The following is a 17,710-nucleotide window of genomic DNA, read 5'->3' as shown; positions in this document are numbered from 1 at the left end:
AAAGGGTGCTTGACGTAGACGCTGGCGCTGGCGTTTAAAAAAGCGCTCAGGACTTTTTTTGAAAACACTGTTTACTCCCCATAGCAGGGCTCCAGACAAAAAAAATAATTAAGGAGCCATTGGCTCCTATAGAGGAAAAACACAGACCCCAAATTATTTTTTTTAAGAGCCACATAACATGAACTTACATTTTTAAATGACGTACTTTTAGTTATCCTGTTGTATGTATATTAGACATGTGCCGATATTCGGTAATGCGATTAACCGCGGTAATGGATTCGCGCGATGTTGTTATCGCGGGCACTTTCAAATACCGCAAAAATATATAGATCAGCATTTTGATTTTTAGAACGCGTATTTGTTTATTTTTCATCAACCGGATAAAAGTACACTGCGTGCATGCTGCGTAGGAATGCGCACTCTGATCTAAACAATCCCATTCCCCATGTGGAGATGCCTACGCGCGCGTGCGTGCGTGTGTGTGTGTGTGTGCTGCTGAGCAAAAGACGTGTGCGCACTGTGATGTAAACAGTACCACACGGAGAGGAAGCATGGCGGAAGGAGGAACGCTGCCGACGATTTATCCCCGATTTATAATAATTTATATTATTTTAAAGTCACACGTGTCTCTCCGTGCAGCACGAGTGACGCAGTTTTAAAGTCACACGTGTCTCTTTGTGTAGCGGGAGGTGCGCAGTTTTAAAGTCAGACGTGTCTCTCAGTGCAGCGCGAGATGCGCAGTTTTAAAGTCACACGTGTCTCCGTGCAGCGCGAGATGCGCGGTTTTAAAGTCACACGTGTCTCTCCGTGCAGGGCGAGGTGCGCAGTTTTAAAGTCACACGTGTCTCTCCGTGCAGGGCGAGGTGCGCAGTTTTAAAGTCACACATGTGTCTCTCAGTGCAGCGCGAGGTGCGCAGTTTTAAAGTGACACGTGTCTCTCCGTGCTGCGCGAGGTACGCAGTTTTAAAGTAACACGTGTCTCTCCGTGCTGCGCGAGGTACGCAGTTTTAAAGTCACACGTGTCTCTCCGTGGTTGTGTCTCTCCGTGCAGCACAAGTTGCGCTGTTTTAAAGTCAGACGTGTTTCTCGGTGCATGCATCTCTCCGTGCAGCGCGAGGTGCGCAGTTTTAAAGTCAGACGTGTTTTACATGCATCTCTTCAAGCTGCGCAGTTTTAAAGTTTAAAAGGGAGAGGTGTTTAAATGACAAAATTAAAGATTATATTAGTAAAACTCAATTTGTGGCGTTTGCACTTTGCAAAGTACATAATAAGCTAAATACCCTGATTTGGTGGTTTATTTAGTTCAGAGGTGGGTAACGAAGTACATTTACTTGAGTACTGAACTTAAGTACACTTTTTGAGTATTTGTACTTAAGTATTACTTTTTCTGTTTACTTTTTACTGTACTTCACTACATTTGAATGACAAATATCTCACTTTTCATGGCACAAAAAAAATATTTCCTTGGCCGACCCTCCCCTGGCTCCCACGTTTGGGAGAGACTATTGTCAGTTGCTTCTAATATGACACACATGAATCAACTCACCAGGTGTGTTAATTATGGAGACATTCACAACATTTTTGGAGAAGGCTAATGAGTTCAGTCGTGTATACTTTTCCCATATCTGATTTACTTATCATAAGCAAAAGATGCAATTACATTTATATCCGATTAATCGGAAAAATAATCGACCAACTAATCGATTATCAAAATAATCGTTAGTTGCAGCCCTAAAGCCGAGTAATGAAATTTGACAGTGTGGCAGAATAATTATTTTAATTATACGTTGATGGAACGCAATAAAGTCATACACTGTCACAAAGTGCGAGTGAATTTGCTGTTTATAAATGTTTAGCTTGCTATAATAGTTAACACACAGGCTTGGCTTGTTATTCAAACAATAATAATAACATGAATTGTAGTACTAGCGTTGTATAGACATAAGTATATTTAAAAGCAGTTAACAAAAGTTGTTCTTTTGCAGTTTGCACTTTATTCTGTTTGAATAAACTCACTTTATACATCATTACTGTGTGTTGTTTTATTTATATTTATTTGTATTTAAATGTTTGAGGTTCTCTTTATTATTTAAAATAAAGTTGTTATCAAGAGTAAAACACTGAAGTTGGTTTATATTTTCAACCTGCATTTCTCATAGAATTGAATACTGCGATAATACCGTTTACCGCGACGAAACCTTAATCAATTAATCGCAGCATGGAAATTTGATACCGGCACATGCCTAATGTATATCTTAGGTTTTGCTCACAAAACGTTTTTTTCATAAGCAAGGCCATACGGAATCTGCAGAAAAATCCGCAAAAATATCACTCGCAAATTAATAGTTTTAGTTGCAAATGCGACCATTTTAGTCGCAGTCTGGAGCCCTGCATAGGATTATAATTTAAAACAGACGCTAGCAGCTTCAAAAAAAGAGTCAAGTGTGAACACAGACAACTTTGTCTATTTGTAGTGGTTCTCTCTTGAGCTGATAAGGTAGATGCTGAGATTGCTGATAGCGAACCAGCCGGGTGGATTATCTGCTCGTGCTCATCTCGAAATTTGTTAATTAAACATCACTCACTGAAGCACGTCGCGATCACACGCAGTTATCCTCCTTTTTGCGTTATTCTCCTCCGACCATTCGCGTTTGCATTACCATTTTGATTGTTATTTGGCATGAGATTTGTTTAGTTGGGCAGAGTGAGACCGTGAGAGAGCCTGAAAGCATGTGCGTGAGATCTTAAAACCCTGAGCTCATGATTGAGCAGACACCTGATGCTAGGCGCTCTAGTGATAGGGGACGGACCATGCATGCTCGGACGCTCCATTGGGTCATCGATCACCCGTTTTAGCCCCGCCCAAAAAATCCTGAAAAGAGGATTGGTAAAAAACTGTTTAACGGTTTAACTCCACAATTCAGTTCTACATACTACTTAGTCTTTGTAATGTGTTTCAGCAATACATTTCTAACATCTATAATGTGTTTAGAAACAATTCCCAGAACTCTCTTTACCAGGACTTTAAGCTTTTGTTTTATGATAAAAATTACGATTTCAGGAAATCATGAAGCCATTGTGACTATGTGAAACACAGCAGACATCACATGCATGTTTTAATGGTAAAATTGTTACCATTTTGTATTCAACTATTCAGACAGACCATGGTATTAATTTTCAGGTGGGTGCTCCTAACTCTTGAAGTTGGGAGTGCCACCAAGGAAAAAAAGTTCTCCATCTCTGTTCTCTACTTATTTCCTAAAATATTATATATGCAAGTTACCTCTGCATGCTATACAGTTGTTAAAGAATTCTAAACTTTGCAGTTATTATAGTGGAAGGAAATTGTTTACATTGTGTAGTTACAAGTTGTTTGCAATATTTGCACAATTATAAGGTTCTTTTTTAGACAGCAACTGTCATGCATCCCGATTCCTTCACTTCATCATGAGTGCCACCTCTTTATAAACAGTATCATTTTGTGGGACTTACAACTTTGTATAATACTAGGGTGGAATTTTTCTACCATATTCACTCAACATGACAGTAGAGGCATTTTAAGTCAATCAACTGCAGTATTTCCTCTCTCAATCAAAAGAGATGGTATTTTTTAATCACATTTAAGTACCAGGAAACTACCATTATATTAATTTATGGTCATACCATCCAGCACTAATCCAAACATTAACTACTATCTATTCTCATGTGGAATGAAGTTAAGGGTGTGATAATGACAATTAGGAGACGACTAATCTCAAACATAACTCATAACTATGCTTCTAAATTGAACAACTAAAAAATACCAAAAACAAGGCCAAAGAATGCATGTATTGCCCAGACCTTGTATACAATAACACCTCAATTCATTGCAAGACAGTCATGACTCATGACAGTTCTGTATCTATTGTTCTTCAATAACCAGAGCGCACATTTGTATACGTGTACACTTTTTTTATTGATTTATTCAAAGCTATGAACTCACAGGGCACTTGTGTCTCAATAAAAATCACTCAATTAATAACACAGTCTAATTTTAAACGTACGCTGTACTTGACAACCACTGTCAAACACGCTCACATGAACACATACAGACACGCACCCACCTACCTACATTTTTAGTCCACAAACTGTCAATGAGGTAGCAGCTGCTATGAATGTTGGCCGTGCAGACACACATTGACTTTCTCCACAGACACTTGCTGACGGCTACTGCAAAAACACAACTGCTGAGTATGTACATGCAGCTACACTTCAATGTACAGTAACTCAATACGCTAGATACTTGCCCTCCTTACCAGCCCTAGGCAGAGATGGTGAGAAGAACGTAAACTAAGGAATCAAAACCAACCCAATTTAGCCTGGACAACTAAAAGGAACTCATCAACCCTCTGAGAACTCCGCATTGCTTGAGTAAGAATTTGCTGCAGCATGCAAGAGCCTTTCTCAGCACCTTTTCTATGGACAACACCAGTATGCACATCGCATCACTTTATTGCACAAGCAAATAAAGCTGATGGTAAAAAGGAAGTTGTAGCGATTCTACTTTGCTTAGCAGGAAATACTCGCAATATGCTGCTGATGCAAATATAATGGATTCACCCGATAAGCGCAATCTGGTCAAATGGTTTTAACTGTTTAGGCATAATGGCCCGGTTTCACAGACATGGCTTAGCTTAAGCCAGGCCTATCCCTTAGTAGAATTAAGATATTTATGTCGCTTTTATGAAAATGCCTTAGAAGAATACATTACTGGTGTGTATCTTGAGACAAAACAAAGGCACTGATATATTTTAAGATATTTCTGAACAAGTTTATATTCAGTTAAGACAGGTCACACATTCCTTTTAGTCTGAGACTAGCCTTAAAGAGTACATAACATGAGATCATGTAAATTACATTTCATGCAGTGTGTAATGTTGCCGTGTTTGAAAGTAAGCAGTCTGCCAAGTTGTAAATCCGAAGGTGAATGAATAACAAAGTTATTGGCTTGGAAAAAAGGGAGTCGACTCTGAATCACGCAAACGAGTCACTCGTCCCTAGCCGCGGATTTAGGTCACTACATATATAGTCCCCGCCTACGTTTTGCTAGGACTGCCTGCGAAAACGTCACTCTTCTCCCCCAAACACTGTAGCTCATGAGCCTCATTCGCGGTAGACCAATCACAGCAGACTAGACCATCTGACCAATCACATCAGACTAGGCTAGCGGAAAGGAGGGGATTAGACAGATGAATCGCAGAATGAATTATTCGAGAGTCAGTCAAGAATTAAGGTAAGAATAACTGCCTATTATTACGAAATAATAGTGTTTTTACACCTTCTATGTACATAAACGTATTGTTGGACATCCCTTAAACCAATGTAGGACCTTAAAAATATCTAGTTATGTAGTCTTTAAGCCTTGTCTGTGAAACCGGGCCAAGAGGGGTGTCACTAAGGATTTTCATAGTCGAATCAGAATTGTCACATCTTGCATAAAGTCGACTGATAGTCAAATCGCAAGTGTGCGTGTGTGCGTGCGCGTATTTGGGGACACCAGGTGGTTAAGGGTACAGCGCAAAGTGCAGCGCAACATTGATGCACCAAAAACAATTAAACATTAATTTACAGAATTTGTTTAGAACAGAAAATACCTTTATAATAAATAAAAATAAATAAATAAATAAACTTTCTCCGTCCTCCTTACGCACACTTGTTTTTAGTGCAAAGAATTCCGAAAGTCTGCGTCATCACCCTTCTTGCTGTATCCTGTGATTTTGGTTATATTATGGTTATATTAATAATGTTTTTGTATCATGCAGCGCAAAGTTCAGTCCAAGTAAAGAACCACGTGCATTTACAGACAAAGTGTTAATGCATATTTATATGCCCAGATATTCAGTAAGTGACAAATGTTTGGAAATGGTGTACACTTTCATTTGCAAGTCATCTGCGGTTGAGTGTGGAATAGTGTTGTCACGATACCAAACTTCGGTACCAGTCGGTACTAAATGTGATGATACTCACATAGTTATTATTAGGGGAAAAAAGCCCATACAGAATTCAAGTAAGGTAGAGGACTCTATCAGAGCCTTTATTTAAAGAGCAGGTTTCATGAATCTCATAAAATTACCGGCATTTCAGTGTGTAACTTAGCTTTCCTTCAATTTTGACGATCTGCAAAGTTGTTATTCCAAAAAGTCCATGATAAATTAAGATATTGGCTTTCAAAGTAAGGAGTCTACTCCGAACCACCCAAACAAATCGTTAGGCTTTAGAATCTTTTGAGTGTAACATCGATACGTCACAGTGTAATGCATCAGCACAATCCCCGCCTTTCCGCAAAACAGGAACACTCTGACCTGCCCACTAGCACTTCAGGTAGTGTTGCGTATACAACATGTCGAGGGGACGCTGTGTTTTGTGCTGTGAACGCAAATGTACTTTGTTTTCGCTGCCAAAGGATGACGATGTGAAGGATCAGTGGTTAAAATTTTTTTTTCCACGATACCACTGCAGTACAAATCCAACCTTGTGTAATGTGCTCGTCATTTCACCAATGACTGCTTCTCAAATTTTGCCGAGTTCAACGCGGGATTGGCCAGCCGCTAGACCCTTAAAGATAAGTCAATACCAACTTTATTTGGACTAACAAGCGTCTCAGAACCACAAGCTGTAAGTATGATAAATACGTTATGTGTACATGTTAAATTGACTGCTTACAATATATGTTAAAGTAATTGTGCTAATCTTAGTACAGCTGTAGGTTTCCAGGTAAACAACGTATAAGTTAACAGTGTTACAGTTTTAATAATCCAACTCTTACCTAATAATGTGGCGGTTATTGTAGACTGTTGTCGTTCTACATGTCGTAGTATTGTACGAACTGTATCCCTTTATCGTTTAGTCACGGTAGCACTTTGCTAACTTGTCTCACATTATGGTTTTGTCAAGTGTGCAAAGTTTAGCTGTGGTCACGATCCCCTTCAAACAAAACGGTTTGCTTGTCATTATTTTAAAAACGGACTACAGCACTATATCATTTTATTATGTAAAGGTGTGTGCATTATCTTTGGAAGCTCTCGCTAACTTGCTCAGTTACTCCTCTCTGTATAATCAAAGTAATGATCTTTTGGATAGAGCCGTTGTTGTTCTCCCAGAGCTATGACGAAAAAAGATCAACAGAAAACAATAGTCTGAATGGTTTATGAAGATAAGTTTATGAAGATAAAAACAATAGTCTGAATGGTTTATGAAGATAAGTTTATGAAGATAAAAACTTGTGATATGGTAATACTGATGCCATTTTTACACACAGCGTCTTTGTTTACAAAAACCTTCCTGAGATAAGAACTGTGGTAATGGGCGTTTCGTTTCTGACACGCAGTGTATGAAGAAACACCAATCACAACTGATTGGGCCAGTTGGCCAATCGGAGCACACTGGACTCGCGGTAGGGAGGAGCTTAGAGAAGCGGAACATTTGAACAGCTTCGGAGGAATCGTTTAGGGATCTTTGAGAAATGGATAGATACTAAATGCTTATTTTAAGAAAATAGCACCGTTTTTTACCTTTGATGCATTTGAACATGTTGTTGGGGACTCTAATACAACATTAGGACACTTACAAAAACCTTGAAACCTGCTCTTTAAATGACCTTCTTAAAAAGAATTTAAAATTGTTTAAACTCCAGGACAAGGATCTCTCATAGTAAAAACAAGGGCTCCGCAACCTTCGGCATGTCGCCATTAGTCAAATAGTCTAAACGGCATTTGCAGCCTATTTACCCCAGCCTTTTTTAGCGATCAAATACTTGGCCACTGGCACATGTTTACAACACTCACAGCGCAAACACTGACCACCACTTGTGCAGGACAGATGCCATGGGAGTTAGTCCAGAACTCTGCCTTAGGCTAATAGGATTAGTCAGGCCCAGTTTTGAGCAAATCAACTCGTACATTAGGATTAGGGCTGGGCAATAAAACAATAACGATATGTATCGACGATACACCTTTATCAATAACGATAGAAAAAATGTTTGTTATATCGCTCTAAACTTAACATATATATAGAACGTTTATTATTTGCATGCATTTTGAAGTTGTGCCTGTTTAAACTTTTAAGCGATTTGAATCACAGACATTTCTTCTGACACTTGTTAGCAACCACCATTTTTAAGACATTAAAAAATAACAAGGCGGTTATAATTGGTGTGTTTTATGTCATAGAATAAAACGTGAAAATATTTAGAGGTTTTGTTTACCACAGACCTTATTTCGGTCGATTTACCAAAAATTTACCCATTAAAAAAATATATAAATACTTTGAAGCGATGGAACCGGAAGTCCTAAAAAGTTAACAACAAATGTTGTGTTGATTTGTAAAGATTATCTTGATAGACAAAACATCATAACCTTTGTTAATCACAGAGCTTATTGTTTGCGATCTTCCTAAAGTCTATGGGAAAAAATGCATAGGCTTTCAGTCAAGGGAACCAGACAACCTGTCAGACAGAGCATCAGTACCCGGTTGACCCGGTACGCCGTTGCTGCCGGGTCTTATGAAAATTAGGTACCGCCAACTTATTTATTTTTATGTACCGACTTGGACCCGGGACTTTTGACAACTCTACTAAGCTGCACGCTTAATTACTTTCACTTTCATCACAGTCCTACAGCTGGTTATAAGAATTCAGCTACACACATTCTAATATAACCGGTCAAATAACAGCTTCTGTTCTGTGTCATACACTGATATTGTGTGTGTGTGCGCATACCTCTAAAACACTTCTATGAAACATCCCTTGAAGTCCTGCTTGCAAATGTCTCCTGGTCAATCTGCTTGTTTTATTATCCAACTTAAGTCCAATATATAAAGGCAAAACAAACGCTTCTGTTATTAGTGTTACTTAATATAACCGGTCTGACGCCAATCGGTCCGGTGTAGGGTTGCGCAGTAAACCGGTTCTGGAAATTTACCGGTACATGTTAGATTTCAATTGGTTCAATACCAGAATTTTGCTTGTTTCGGTACTTGAAAAACTGCTGTTCCAAAGTTCACCGCTATGCGGCAGTATGACACAGAACTGCCTACACTGCCAGCGCGTCACGTGTGCTTATCTCACATATGCGGTAGAGAGAGATCAATTTAAATTGTGATCAATTTAAAGATGTGAGAGAGAAACACTTTCACAAAATGTCAAAGGTCATGCCAGAGTTTGATAGGTGTTCAGAAACAGAGCGAATGCAGATGTTACTGGGGGAGAAGAGACACACATCAGCTGCTGCTTCATTCATCTATCAGCTGCACACCCTCAGAAACAAACTACTGCCTTCACTTCTACACTCTTGACTTTATTACATTCTCATGTTTCTGCCTGAAATATACTTTTGATATTGAGATTTTATTTCCATATTTAATTGGTTTACTTACATACACTCACCTAAAGGATTATTAGGAACACCTGTTCAATTTCTCATTAATGCAATTATCTAATCAACCAATCACATGGCAGTTGCTTCAATGCATTTAGGGGTGTGGTCCTGGTCAAGACAATCTCCTGAACTCCAAACTGAATGTCAGAATGGGAAAGAAAGGTGATTTAAGCAATTTTGAGCGTGGCATGGTTGTTGGTGCCAGACGGGCCGGTCTGAGTATTTCACAATCTGCTCAGTTACTGGGATTTTCACGCACAACCATTTCTAGGGTTTACAAAGAATGGTGTGAAAAGGGAAAAACATCCAGTATGCGGCAGTCCTGTGGGCGAAAATGCCTTGTTGATGCTAGAGGTCAGAGGAGAATGGGCCGACTGATTCAAGCTGATAGAAGAGCAACTTTGACTGAAATAACCACTCGTTACAACCGAGGTATGCAGCAAAGCATTTGTGAAGCCACAACACGCACAACCTTGAGGCAGATGGGCTACAACAGCAGAAGACCCCACCGGGTACCACTCATCTCCACTACAAATAGGAAAAAGAGGCTACAATTTGCACGAGCTCACCAAAATTGGACAGTTGAAGACTGGAAAAATGTTGCCTGGTCTGATGAGTCTCGATTTCTGTTGAGACATTCAAATGGTAGAGTCAGAATTTGGCGTAAACAGAATGAGAACATGGATCCATCATGCCTTGTTACCACTGTGCAGGCTGGTGGTGGTGGTGTAATGGTGTGGGGGATGTTTTCTTGGCACACTTTAGGCCCCTTAGTGCCAATTGGGCATCGTTTAAATGCCACGGCCTACCTGAGCATTGTTTCTGACCATGTCCATCCCTTTATGACCACCATGTACCCATCCTCTAATGGCTACTTCCAGCAGGATAATGCACCATGTCACAAAGCTCGAATCATTTCAAATTGGTTTCTTGAACATGACAATGAGTTCACTGTACTAGAATGGCCCCCACAGTCACCAGATCTCAACCCGATAGAACATCTTTGGGATGTGGTGGAACGGGAGCTTCGTGCCCTGGATGTGCATCCCACAAATCTCCATCAACTGCAAGATGCTATCCTATCAATATGGGCCAACATTTCTAAAGAATGCTTTCAGCACCTTGTTGAATCAATGCCACGTAGAATTAAGGCAGTTCTGAAGGCGAAAGGGGGTCAAACACCGTATTAGTATGGTGTTCCTAATAATCCTTTAGGTGAGTGTATACTCTATTTTATATTTCATTCTATATTTATGCCTTACTCAGCACCTTAGTTTAATTTTAATCTCATGTTTGTACTTAATGTATGTCTTTTGTTATATGTTCAATGCTTTGGCAATATTGTAAGAACACGCAATCATGCCAATAAAGTACCTTGAAATTGGAAATTGAGAGAAGTCTCTGTGAGAAGGGGAAGCACAAGACACAATCTGTGTCTCCAAGTGGTTTACAAAGCGTCATATTTTCCTTCACAATCGCCGTTAAAACACAGCAAACTTGAAGCGTGACTGCAGGCGAGTCACCCCGAAACTCATTACAAAGGCAGCACAAATGTTTTTAAATGCCAATGTTAATTTATCCGCTAACGTGAGCTGCTGCATAACGTGATATGCAACAAAGTAAGCCAAAAGAAACCAGCGCTGTTCCGTTCAGAGAAGCGATGAAGTGAGTCGTACTGTATATTAAACTATCGAATGACATGCTAAAAAACAAGTATGTGATTTGCATGATTGAAGAAATGTAATACAGTTTATGTAATATGTGTTTTTGAAAGATTTTTCTCATTCATTACTGTCTCAAGCAAAGACAGCGCAGCTTCAAAGAGACACGAGCCAATAGTCTTGAGTGTGAGCTATGTCAGAGCGTTTCATTGGTTGAATGTACTGAATGAACACGACCTTCACTGAACGAATGAGTCAATTGAGTCAAAATGAGACTGATTGAACTGGTACATGTCGTTCATGGTCTAATATTCTCTGTGTTACAACAATGCATATCCAAAAGTTCAACTTTTCTGAAAAATAAAGGTAATGATCCGGTTTAAATTAATTCCAAGGTAAAGTAAATAATGTCGAAACAATCTTTGTATGGAACATTTAATTACACCAATTAAATGAGTTAATCCAGATAGATTTTAGTAGACTAATATAATGTAGATTTCGTCGACTAAAAATAGACTAAAACTATGATAAATTGGGATGACTAAAACTTAATTGCATTTTAGTCAAAAGACTATGACTAAAACTAAATCAAAATCTGCTGTCAAAATTGACAATGATCTTAATTCTTATTTCAGTTAAGCCTTAAAATGTGAAAATTCTTTATTAAGTTGTATGTGCAACAAAATAAGTTACTGAATATGTTAATATTTTGAAAATAAATGTTATTTGAATTTCAGTTTCATTTTTGAATTTTGTACAAAATATTGAGATGTGTATCATATCGTGAACCCAGCATCGAGATATGTACCGAATCGTGAGCTGAGTGTATCGTTACATCCCTATCTTATACTGTCAAATACACACGCTGTTATGTCAAAAACACAAAAGGTTCACATAAGCACAGTCCGTTGTGTTTTAAATGTATATCTGCATCAAAAAAGAATCTGCCTTAAAGTGACAATAACCTAATACATCTGTCACACATTAAAGAGAAAATGAAACTTTTGTAGCTTTATTTAGAGTCATTGCATATTTATTGTATACAGTGAAGACAGTGTGCAGTGTTTTATTTTTATTGATCATAGTTTTCATCTTGATTGCTACTGTTAAATAGACCTACTTGAATCATTTAATTGTTGTTCAAAATGTTATTGTTCATATTTGTGGGATTATGATGAAAAGTCTATATAACCAAAGCATTTTTCAGTAATACAGTGTAAAAGTGTAAAAATAAAATGCTGCTATATAAAATATAAAAATAATATATAAAATATGCATTAAAGCAGTTACAGCAGTTTCATGCAGTCTTATTAATATTTTTTCAAATAATTTATTTTGGGGCTGGTTATTGATCACCTATGGTACCGATATTAGATTCTGGTACCGTACCGAAGCCAGAATTTTGGTATCGAGCCAACACTAGTCCGGTGTCATTTCCCTAACAAAGACTGACGTTTGCACATGCACTAGCAGACCTCCGTTACACCGCATGTTTTTAACTGATGAAGTGAAGTTGACGCCAATGTTACTGGTTATTGCTAAAAGCCAAAGCTTATGAATACATGTGCAGTTTGTGCACTGAGAGGGGGACCGACCAATAACAACAGACTGAGAAGTGGAAGCTCGCTGGTATGGTATGGGTGGGACATCTTCAGACACCAAGAGGGAACCAATCACGACAGACCTGGTCAGCTTTAGCAATCAGAGCGTTTCGGAAGGAGGGACTTTATAGAAACCGGAAAAAATACTATCGTTTTGTGAGAAGAGGGACAGCGGTGAACGGCTGACTTGAAATATGTGCAATATAAAGCGTTTTTTGAAACTAGATACATAAACATCCATTGTTAAACACCCAAAAAACATCATCAAAGCTTCGAAAACAGTTAAAGAACGGCGGCTTTAATAAAAACACACAAAACTATAAAAAAGTACAATGGCATTTGCTTATATTAAACACAGACCTTACAAAACGAATAATCACAGCACACATCAAGCAAAAAATAAATAAATAAGTAAATAAGAAACAAATAAGAAGGGAATACAAAATGAAAAACGTTCATGTTAAATCAATAAGAAACGAATAAGAATGGAATATGAAACGAAAAACTACTGTGTTAAATAAATGTCAAAGCACCGGCTTTTGAAAATTAGAACAAAAGGAAAATCAAATATTATGTTTTTAGTCATTAAAATTAGTTAATAATCAAAGCTTTTACAAGTTTCTAAGTGACTACAGTTAAGACTTAAATTCCATAGACTATGAAAACTTTTAGACATCAGGAGCATTTTATTATGTTAAAGTGTATGAATTAAAAAAACGATCTGGCCCAATACGTGTGACTATCCTTCTGCATAAACTATCCTCCAGATATGGTGTTATCAACAGTTAAGTATGGGGTATTGCCTCACTTGGTTAACAAACACACCAGAGTCAACATTACACACAGTACTAGGAGTGACGTCATGTTGCCATCGCTCCACCACTGGGGGAACTCCAGCAATTCTGCCTTATTTAACATGGCCTGATGTGATACAACGGCAGCTGATAACAGTGATCTGTTGGCCGCAAAACTGAACACAAAAGTGGGTGAAAGTAGAACACTTATTTTTTAACATCTAGAGCAATTTACTAATCCAACAGTCTTGCACTAGTTAAAAGCATTTAAGGAATACTTCAACGTATTCATAGACAAAAGTTAAATGTTATTTCAGGAAGTAAACTAAATTTATCAGTTGAGCTAGAGCAATGGTCCTCCTCAAAGGGGCAAATGTATATTCACGTCTTTCTGCCAAGTCTTCCCTGCGGCACATCCACCCAATACAGCCAACTCAGCCAAGTGGCCACTACAGACAATATAGAAAGTGATAGATTTCCAAGAAGCCAGCCAATCACATCTGCTCCAACTGCATCTAAGTGCTTTATGTCCTTATACGTTCTGTAGTAGTTCCATTATAAAAGTTAAGAATGGCCAAGGCAAGGACTTTACAAGCTTGAATGCTAAAAATGTTTATCTTGTCCCTGAATACTACCTCGGCATGTACATCAGTTCATATAAGGAGAAACAAAGCATCTGACTTGAATTAACAAAAAAGTCTGCTGCTGTAATAAAGCTTGCAGCTGCAAAACTGCTGTGTGAGTTTGTGCACAGAAATAATAATTTAAAAAAAACACACAGAGATAAAGGAGCTAGCTCCACATTTCAAAAGACAACACTTTAAAAAGCAGCTAGTTTCTTTTCGGCTGCTTATCGTTGATCTGCACAAGGCGGTGAGGAGAGGGGAGCGAGGAAGAATATCATTACTCAATACAAAACGCAGAGGGGTGGAACTGGAGTTGACGAGAGTCCAAAACAAATCTGTTGTTTTCTGGCCATGAGTCCTGGCAGCCCTGCAGAGCAACGAGGTTGTCTAAGGCCAGTTCTGTTTTGGGTTCAGGCATCTCGCTGGTCCACTTATGACACTGTGCTTTGTTCTCTTCTAATGTACAGTGGGAACGAATACTGCCCAAGAGAAAGAAGCCCTTCCAACTGGCCCATGTCCAATTACACTAATAGACTTATGCAGGGTGGCCTTCATTTTTCAAATTCCACCACTTTTCATGTGCAAATCAAACACTGTTGACAAGCATTTGGCATCCACCATGATTTATTGACCCTTAATAACAACATCCCAGACATGAGTGAGTGAGTGAGTGAGTGTACTCCCAGCCTCATCATGAGCAGACTATTGAAGGGTAAGAAAGAGCAGGGCAGGTCCACAAATTATGGAGTTGGTTCATTATGTTTACTCAGGGCCCGTCAACAATTTTAAACACACAACAAGAGAGATTTACAGTAAAGTGAAGAGAATCTCTGCCTCACATAGGTTATGTGAAATCAAGCAACGCACCTTGATGTGGAACAGCAAACAGTATAAGTAATGTGTTGCACTTCACTTTTCATTGCGTTACTGCAGGAACAATCAAGCTTCAATATGGGCTCACAAACTGCATATTGTTGAACTATATAAAGGCCGTAGTGTGTGACATAATGTGTATCCCTAAAGCGGTCTTTAAGAGCATCCGACTATGCAATGCCTTACTCATAACACTTCACTGTGAAATAAAGCAGTTTTATTTTTGTTTTACTAACCTAACCACTAAATACTGACTTGGAAAACTATCATGATTGAAGCCTTACGAGTTAAATTAACACCATGTTGTACGAGTTTAAATTTATTATGCTGGATACATATGAGAGCAAGAAATCAAAGCCCCTCCACCCTAGGACTCCTCGGCGTCCACCGGTTGTTACTACAAAACCACTAATGTTGGCGTTCAATACAACACAACCGTTCAATACAACACAACCGTTCAATACAACATAACTGTTCAATACAACATAACCGAGCTAACTCGGCTAGCTCCACAGTCGACCAAAGAAACCCTTTTAAATGGAAGGTAATGTGGTTTGAAAACCATTATATAACACGTTATGAAAGACTACACGACATATAGCTGAATACGTCAGGCACAATATAATAACCGTGTCTAATGTTATCTCACAAACACTGCTAGCTATGCTAACTAGCCGGCCAGTCTTCATGGGGGAACCGATTTCCGCCTTGCGCGGCGACGCTCATTCCAAATCCAGGGGCAGCAGTGGCAAGAGACTCGCTGAGGCGAGGACAACAGAAGCTCCGTGAAAAATAACTGACCCCGTACCCTAAAAACCGCTCTGAGAGCTCTCGGCAACCTCAAACAGACAAACGGCTAACAACACATTCGCGTAATAACTCACCTCTCCGCGGAAGGTCTGTCGCTACCGGACGGCTTTGTGGTTTCTAAGGAGTGAGAAATGAAGAAATGTTCAGTTCACGGGTAATCCACATGTACGGTTAGATAACGAGGCCGTTTTCGTGCTCGTCGGTTTCAGACCGGATTCCACTCGAGCGCCGCGCGCCCGTCGCGTGAATAACTGAACTGTCTTGCGCTGCCTCGATGGGTTCGGCCTTCTCTCGCTCCCAGTCTGTTTTTTTCCCCTCTGTCGGTTTTATTCGCGTTTACGCCCTCTTATCTCCAGCCGGTTGTGAGTCGACAAGAGTTATTCGCTCCCATTCCGTACTGGTTTCCCGCAACGGTGTATGTCAATAGAAAAAGCGACAGAGAGGATCTCTGCAGATGACTGGAATCCGTGTGTGTGTGTATATGACCGACTGACTGGCTGCTGTGCGCTGGACGTCAAGTGCAGTTTCTCAGCTCTTAAAGGGCCAGTGCGCCCTTTTTGAAAATAGCTCAAACTGCTGTGTGAATGATAACTACAAATCGTATCGCTGATCAGAAGTTATGTTATCTTCAAGTGCACCTGAGAAAGTTGTACCTCTGATTCGACCATTCAGTATAACAACATATAACACATTTTTGTTTTGTTGTTTTACACATCGTGTCTTTAAATGATTGAAATACAGCATGTAAAGCTTAACTTAAAGGGATAGCTCACCCAAAAAGGGAAATGTTGTTATCATTCACCCTCGTGTCATTCAAACCTGAACATGATGATTTTTATCTTTTTCACAATAGAAGATATTTTGAGAAATGTCTCTACAGGTTTTGTGTGTCTATACAATGGAAGTTAGTAGAGGCCAATGTTGATTGGTCATCAATGTTCTTCAAATCATCTTTTTGTGTTCTGCAGAAGAAATAAGTCACATATGTTCAAATACATGGCTGTTCATGTACTCGAAATTACAATATGTCCAACTTCACTTGAAGGATCCATTAAATAGGCTACACTCTTAAAAATAAAGGTGCTTAAAAGGTTTTTCACAGCGATGCCATAATAACCCTTCTTGGTTCTACAAAGAACTAGTCAGTCAAAGGTTCTTTAAAGAACTTTTTTATAATCTGAAGACGTTAAAGGTTCTTTATGGAACCAAAAGGTTTTTTCTATGGCATCAAAGAACCTTTTAAAGCACTTTTTTAAGAGTTTATGTTGACTATTTACATAGAGACAAATTTGGCAGATGTTGCAATTGTAATAATTGAAGATTTAATGTAAACAGGAATCTTGAATGGCCAGAACCATTTTGTTGCAAATTGATTCGTATCACACATGTCAGTCTACATAATAACCTAAAATATTTTAACATGGCCTGTCAACATATCAGCGGTTCTCATATCTAACTTAAATATCATTACAGATGAGAAATATACACAAATATATAGGAAAAACAGACACTAATGTGTTGTGCCCCCTGTGCTGTGGCTCTCCAGGCCCTTCACATCTGGGTCATTTGAAGCCTGTGGAGACACAAGCTGTGGCTACAGTGTTTTAACATTGAAGAATAGTGTCAGAGAGATCACACTGCGGACTCATATATGACCTGTGGTTTGTCTAATGATCTGAAACCTTTGCTCTGTGGCTCAGCCTCCCACAGCTATGCATATACAGCCGTGAAGTTCCAATCAACCTTTCACACACAACTTACCGAGGAACCTTTATACATCAGCAGAGATTCTTTTCCATATCTCTGTGTAAAGGATGTTGATCTGCTAGATGCATTTTGTTTGTGTGGGCAGCTCAAGCGAGAATAATTCAACCCATTGTGTTTTTATTGTAAGCATGCATAGCTCTGAATGTTCGTTACACGTGTTCCTGC

General features: G+C 39.0%; 1 protein-coding gene across 4 annotated transcripts in view; it reads right to left on the bottom strand.

The window, feature by feature from the left end:
* Nucleotides 1-16,294, bottom strand: part of LOC130568521 (nuclear receptor corepressor 2-like) — a 100,637-nt gene extending 84,343 nt beyond the window's left edge. For all 4 annotated transcript variants that reach the window (XM_057357440.1, XM_057357444.1, XM_057357446.1 and 1 more), the window contains exon 1: nucleotides 15,853-16,294. The gene's annotated coding sequence lies outside the window, so the exon portion shown is untranslated. The remainder of the gene's footprint in view (nucleotides 1-15,852) is intronic.
* Nucleotides 16,295-17,710: the final 1,416 nt, after the last annotated feature.

The sequence above is a fragment of the Triplophysa rosa genome, linkage group LG17 (assembly GCF_024868665.1).
Source record: "Triplophysa rosa linkage group LG17, Trosa_1v2, whole genome shotgun sequence".
Classification (NCBI taxonomy): Eukaryota; Metazoa; Chordata; class Actinopteri; order Cypriniformes; family Nemacheilidae; genus Triplophysa; species Triplophysa rosa.
This window is presented reverse-complemented; position numbering and strand designations above follow the sequence as displayed.